The sequence below is a fragment of the Buteo buteo genome, chromosome 17, assembly GCF_964188355.1.
Source record: "Buteo buteo chromosome 17, bButBut1.hap1.1, whole genome shotgun sequence".
Taxonomy (NCBI): Eukaryota; Metazoa; Chordata; class Aves; order Accipitriformes; family Accipitridae; genus Buteo; species Buteo buteo.
Window position 1 is genome coordinate 27303965 of NC_134187.1, and position 7716 is coordinate 27311680.

Genomic DNA, 7716 nt, shown 5'->3' on the forward strand with positions numbered 1-7716 from the left:
AAGGGCAAAAAAAGACTTTAATAAGGAGAAGGACAAAGGCACAGAAAGGAAGGGAGTACTGCCTAAACAACACCCCACTAAATCAACAGCACGGTGTGAGGTGAGCATCGTTATGTCTTTAAAGATGTGTCATGTAACACAGATTACTTTAACAGAAGGAACTTTGAAGAGTGTAAACAGCCTAAACTATTGCAAAAAGCAGGGTATATCTCACAGAATATCACCTTAACCTTTGAACTTTTTAGTGCTGTTTTTTGCTATTTTATTTTTAAATGAGGCTATTCATTTATTTCTTCTCTACAACATATCAACATATTAACATATTAAGGCATTTATAATCATATATTTAGACACATGAGTAGGTTACTCAAGACTTTGGGTATTATTAGCAATGTCTTGGTCATGGTCTGTTTGGGAAGGTCAGCAAGGAAACGTATGTGGCATGGGAATGAGCCTTTCTGCTCCTGTAACACCCCAGGCTGCTAAATCCAACCTGTACAGCACAACCCCACAGTTCAGCTGCCCATCTATGACTGAGGCAGAAACTGTTTTTTCAGAAATCACTGTAATCTGTTCAGTGACTACATGACCATACCTGCAAGATTGACATGTCAAGCTGAAGTTTTGCAACCTGAAATCAACAGCTTTGCCCTCATTAACAACATAGTCTAGCTAAACTTCACAACCTGTGGATGATGTAGACAAATGCAGAGTAGCAGACTTGGACAGATCCTTTTGAAGTACCCATGCTCTGTGCATGTAATCTTCTACTTCTCCCATGAAAAGCAGCCATAACTTACCCAAGAAGAGTCCTGGGGGGGGTCTGGATCCCTAATGGTGCAATGCCTTCAATTCTGCATGTTTATGGAACTCTATCCTCATCCCTGAGTGCATTTAGCACATTTCCAAAGCCATCCAATAAGCTTCAAATGAACCACAGCAGAGAGTTTTTGACATGATGGTGGCAGCACACTGAAGGATCAAGACAGTAAAATGCCTCCTTACCTCGGAAGATAAGAAAGCAGTTTCTTGATGTTGGTCCTGTTGACTCAACAGTTCTGACTGATCTTCTCATCATTTTTTTCTCATCCTTGCTGTACACATCTTCCACGGGACACTTTTTGCTTTGAAAAGTGAAATTTTACACAACTTATCAAGAGCAAAGAGAATTTTTAAAGTAAGAAATTATCTAAGCTGTGAAAGCAAAGGTGACAAGCATGAGAAATTTAGAAAGCATAATAAAAGCATGATAAATCACGAGACACAAGCAAGATGACCAGTTCAGCAAAGCTCTCCAACACATGCTAACCTTTAAATACATGCTGGAATTCACTGAGGCCAATTCCTCTTAAGTACTTTATTGTATCCAGGATAAGTTGTAGAATACAGTAAGTAACAAAAAAGGCCAACAGACATGTCATATTTTTCAAGATTTATTTCTACGCATTTACTAAAATTCTGTGTACAAAACAAGGTAATTCTGCCTTTATGGTGTCCACAACTTTCAATTTATTATGATATCAAGCTCACATTTGCTCTAGCGCTCTAATTTTACTTAGAATAAAATTCTTGGTAAATCTAAACATAGACATAGAATCACAGAATCATAGAATAATTTAGGTCGGAACGGACCTTTAAAGGTCACCTAGTCCAACCCACCTGCAGGACATCTTCAACTAGATCAGGTTCCTTAGAGTACCATCCAACCTGACCTTGAATGTTTCCAGAGATGGGGTATCTACCACCTCTCTGGGCAAACTGTTCCAGTGTTTCACCACTCTCATCGTAAACAATTTCTTCCTTACATTGAGTCTAAATCTGCCCTCTTTTAGATTAAAACCATTAACCCTTGGCCTATCACAAGAGACCCTGCTAAAAAGTCTGTCCCCATCTTTCTTATAAGCCGCCTTTGTATATTGAAAGGCTGCAATAAGGTCTCCCCAGAGGTGTTCCAGCCCTCTGATAATTTTTGTGGCCTTCTCTGGACCTGGTCCAGCAGGTCCATGTCTTTCCTGTGCTGAGGACCCCAGAGCTGGATGCAGCACTCCAGGTGGGGTCTCACCAGAGCAGAGTAGAGGCACAGAATCCCCTCCCTCAACCTGCTGGCTATGCTTCTTTTGATGCAGCCCAGGATATAGTTGGCCTTCTGGGCTGCAAGCACACATTGTCGGCTCATGTCCAGCTTTTCATCCACCAGTACCCCCAAGTCCTTCTCTGCCAGACTGCTGTCAATCCCTTCATTCCCCAGCCTGTATTGATATCAGGGGTTGCCCCAACCCAGTTGCAGGATCTGGCACTTGGCCTTGTTGAACCTCATGAAGTTCACAGGGGCCCACTTCTCAAGCTTGTCTAGGTCCCTCTGGATGGCATCCTTTCCCTCAGGTGTGTCAACCACACCACTCAGCTTTGTGTCATCTGCAAATTTGTTGAGGGTGCACTTGATCCCACTGTCTATGTCATTGATGAATATATTAAACATTGCCATTGCTGAAGATATTAAACAGTACTGGTCCCAGTACAGACCCCTGAGGGACACCACTTGTCACTGATCTCCATCTGGACATCAAGCTGTTTACCATCCAACCAATTCCTCATCCACTGAACAGTGTACCCGTCAAATCCATGTCTCACCAATTTAGAGAGAAGGATGTTGTGGGGGACCATGTCAAAGGCCTTGCAGAATTCCAGATAGATGACATCCGTAGCTCTTCCCTTGTCCACTGATACAGTCACTCCATCATAGAAGGCCACTAGGTTGGTCAGGCAGGACTTGCTCTTGGTGAAGCCATGAAGGCTGTCTCAAATCACCTCCCTGTCCTCCATGTGCCTTAGGATAGCTTCTAGGAGGATCTGGTCCATGATCTTCCCAGGCACAGAGGTGAGGCTGACAGGTCAGTAGTTCCCAGCATGTTCCTTTCTACCCTTTTTAAAAATGGGTACAATGTTTCCCTTCTTCCAGTCACCAGGGACTTCACCTGATTGTCGTGATTTTCAAATATCATGGAGAGTAGCTTGGCAAATACATCAGACAATTCCCTCAGCACTCTGGGATGCATATCCTCAGGTCCCATAGACTTATGTATGTTCAAGTTCCTCAGGTGGTTACGAACCTCATCTTCTCTTACAGTGGGAGGGACCTTGCTCCTCCAGTCCCCATCTTGCAGTTCATCCACTCAGGAGGTGTGGGAAGAGAGACTGCCAGTGAAGACTGAGGCAAAAAAATTTGTTGAGTACCTCAGCCTTTTCCTTGTTTGTCATTATCAGTTTGCTAGTCTTGCTCACTGGGGGGGACACGCTTCCTTTTCCTGTAGAAGCCCTTCTTATTATTCTCTGCATCCCTTGCCAAACTCAGCTCCGGCTGCGCCTTGGCCCTCCTGACCCCATCGCTACACAACTGGGTAGCGTCCCTATAATCTTCCCAGGATACCTGTCCCTGCTTCCACTGCCTGTGCATTTCCTTCTTGCCCTTTAGTTTGACCAGCAGGTCTTGACTCATCCATGCTGGTCTCTTGCCTTCCTTGCCTGATTTCTTACACCTGAGGATTGAGAGCTCTTGTACTCGATGGAAAGCGTCCTTAAAGATCTCCCAGCTCTGTTTTGCTCCCTTGTCCCTGAGGGCAGTTTCCCAGGGGGTCCTATTGACTAACTCCTTGAAGAGCTGGAATTTTGCTTTCCTAAAATTCAGGGTCCTGAATGTACTCTTTGCCTGACCCATATCGCTCAGGACTGCAAACTCCACCAGTGCATGATCACTCCAGCCCAGACTGCCTCCAATCTTGACATCACTGATTAGCTCATGTGCACTAGTGACCATCAGGTCCAGTATCACATCCCCTCTGGTAGGGCTGTCTATTACCTGGCTTAAGAAGTTATCCTCAATGCATTCCAGGAGTCTCCTGGATTGCCTATAGCTCACTGTGACACTTTTCCAGCAAATGTTGGGGTGGCTGAAGTCCCTCAGCGGGACAAGAGCCTGTGAATGCGATGCCTCCTGTAGCTGGAGTAAGAAGGCTTCGTCAATAGGCTCCCCTTGATCGGGTAGCCTGTAGTAGACACCAACAACAAGGTTCCCCTTGTTGCCTTGGTCCCTGATTCTTATCGATAAGTTTTCAACCTGTTTGTGGCTATTCTTCAGAGACAGTTCTTCACACAATTTATTCAGTCTGGCTGTATATATATATTCAAAAATGCCAAGGAAAATTGGAAAAACAAATTTGCTGTACCACTGACACTTGTTTCAGAAGTGTCGTGGAAACCTACAAAGGGTGAGAGGAAATAGTACTGTTTAAGGCTGGCTAGACCAAGACTGAGATGGACACTGATTAAGTTTAATCGCCAATAAACACTGGAATTTATAATTTGACTGACATGTTGTGAGTATGGTTCATAGAAAAGGCTTTGCCGAAGAATATTCACATACACACTACAGAGTAATTTTCTGTATTCGGTATTCCTTGAATTATGAAGAAGCATACCTTTCGCTTAGTTTGGTTCATTTTCAGTTTAATACTGATTTCTAATGTATGGAACATGTTTTGTTTCTTACTTCAATAGTTCCTTTAAAGTCATCTCTTGATTTTAATTCTGGCTAGTTAAATGTTTCCTAAGAATCTTTATAAGCGGTTGAGGACTACATGAAAAAACACCGCGGACACCACATGAAAAGGAAAACTCTACTCCAGTTCTTTCAAACCAAATTCCATCAGCTTCTGTTGAAATCATGAACTCACCACTTTCTTTACGAGAGTAAAGCTGACACTCATGAACCCAAACACTCTGCAAAAGTTTGATTTTATAAGATCTGATGAAGGATGAAACAGTGAGGTCTTAGATTTGTTTAATAGGTGAAGAGATATGACCACACCAAAGTGTAAATGGGAATTGCCAGGTCGGTGTGAAGAATTTGAGTTCACTCTTGCAGCACTATTTATATGAGGCTTCCCTCTCTCCTACAAGAAAACTGATGGGGGAGTTTTCTACAACTTGCTCAAACACTTCATGGAAAGGAGATTAGTTTGGCTTTAATTTAACCAACTAAATTGAGTGTTATTACTGGAAACAGCTCTAAGCTTTTCAATTCCCCTAATGAGGTCCAAACTTCTATGGATGCTATCACCTGAGACTACTGTAATATTTTATTTGGATTTAAATCTTTAACTTGGCAGCACTGCTGCGTCTCCGTGGACACCTCTCATTTTAGTTTTATATTCTCCCAGGTGGTTGATTACTTATCCCTGTAACAGGATTCCTTTTCATATCGAGGAAGCTCTGACCTCCATTCCAGCACCATAGTGAAATTTTAGCAGACATGAGATGTTGTTTTTGTTTGTTTTGTTTCGCTATCAAGACCAAACAATCCATTATATTGGATTTATTTGACAGATTTTTCAAGGCACCTTAATTTGCTGAGCTTCTTTGATTCTTAATGTCATTTGGAACTAATCTCTTCTGCTAACATGAAAGCAAACTAAGAGCCAAGATTTTTATGGGAGACAGGAAACGTATATTTAAAGGAGTGCTGTGTTATCTTTTACAGCAACAACAAAGGGAATATAGACCCAAATATATCCCAAATGACATGGTTGATTTTTAACTGGTTTCAAGTGTAAGTCTTCTTGGAATATTTATATGGTATCAGCAAGAGCAGTAAAACCTGCTTAGAACCACAACCACAAAGCAGCATTACCAGCCACCCTAACCTGCCCAGAACTCTAGCAGGTCTCAGATCAGTTGGAAATGTAATCAGAAGCTATTTCACAGAAGGAACTATTAACACTTCCTTTTGTTTAACACTTTTCCTCTGTTTTATGCTTAGCAATGGAAAAGTAGAAAAAAAATCATCTAGGCAATTATTTTGATGAAATTCTTTATATACATATATATTTAAAAACAACTTTTCATATACAAGAAAGGATAGTTCTAGACCATGACACCATTCTGTGTGACAGAACCCACTGGAACAGTTCCCTAAAGCAGTGTAGAGAGAAGTATTATACTGTCCAGAGAATCTTCTTCCAGTTTTGGAATAAAATATGTTTATTTAGACTAATTGGTCTCTATGAACTCTTGAGGACAATTTGATTTCTACAGTGCTATCAAGATATAGATATAATAGTTGTTTCTTGAGATATATGATTTGTGAAATAGTAGGTCTGCAAATGCTAGCTGAGAAGGCAAGGTTGAGCTCACTTAAGAAACAGAGTTAACAGACAGCATATTGGATCGACAAAAGAAAAGAGACATCAGTTAAAACAAGGGAAACAAATTTCACAATGTTTATATTTTCTGCCTAATAAAAGGATGAAGAAAGGAGAGCATAAAAACCCCCAAACATCCAAAATAAAGAGCAAGCTCTAATAAATTAAAACATAATTTTCTTGAATCAGCACATGGTTTCAGTAGTTTGAAGTAATACAATGGACTTCCTCAAACTATGCAGCAGAGGGAAGGGTGTCCTTTGAAAAAATATTTGTGTTCTGTTCTTCCTTATACAAGGTGAGAATTTGGAAGTTTTGGGGTAGCATTAGGGTAGTTTTCTCAGGCTTCATTCTGCATGATACAATTCTTGCAAGAACACATTCTCATTAAGGCTCACAACAAGCTGGAGAGAAAACAGCTTAATTAAATTCTAGCAGCGTATCACTGTCCTGTCTTTTGGTAACTGTTTGCTTGCATCCAAAGGAATCCTTAAACCTTTATCTTAACAGAGTAAGAGAGACTTCCTCCATTCTTAAACATTTGTGGTAGTTTAAAAGTTCTTAAGGAACAGTGAATTCTTATTCAGGGTGGACCAGCATACTCCAAGCATGCCAAGGAAATTGCTTTTTTCAGGAACTGGGGGACAGGATTGTCACTAAGCTTGCAGGAGCTACTCTGGGGACTGTGCCTGATGCCAGAAGTACAGAGATGCCTTTGGGTACTGTTAGAAAGTCTCCTCTGTCAAGCAAAACAAGGTACGTGAAACCAATTTATGCAGAGAATATGCACCCTCTTTATGCTCAGCCAGACCCAGTTTCCTTCTCCAGATCTGCATATCCTATTCTCTCACTGGAGTCATCAGATAAGATTCATCTAGATTAGAAATCTATATACCTTAGCTAGGTTACCCCACCCACTGGCAGCAGATCATCTTAAGAGTTTAAAAGAAATTATACGTATTGTGCCTAAGAAAGCCTATACAGGGAGCAGCATGCAGTGGCTGACATAGATGCAGATGTCTGAAATGAGGAGTGATGAAACCAGCCTGCTCCTTTCCCATCTCTGGCTGCAGTCCCATGGACTGGTGTATGCTCAGTTGCCTGTGAAACGTTACACGGACCAACCTGACACATGCAGGAGCAGTGACGGAGGGCAGCGCTCTCATTCATGCTGCGGGGGTACTGCGTGCCGTCTCTGGCATAAGTATGCTCTTTGGACACATTTGCTACAAAAACCAAAGGAGATTATACCGCTTATGTGCAAGGGCTGATTTTACAAAGGCCTGTAACAGATTTTCCCATGAGTAGCAAAGGTCATATTCTGACTCTAAATTGCCTTTTCTTATCCATTCCTTGCCAGCGTAATTTCAAATGCTAACTTCAGAGCACCAGACTGCAAGAGTCATTCAAAGAAAAGATCCCAGATTTTTATTTTTTAACATGGAATAACTAAGTCATTTTCTTCAGGCTTTCTTGGAAATGGCTGAATCTTCTCAGCCAAAAATTTCCAAAAAGTGCA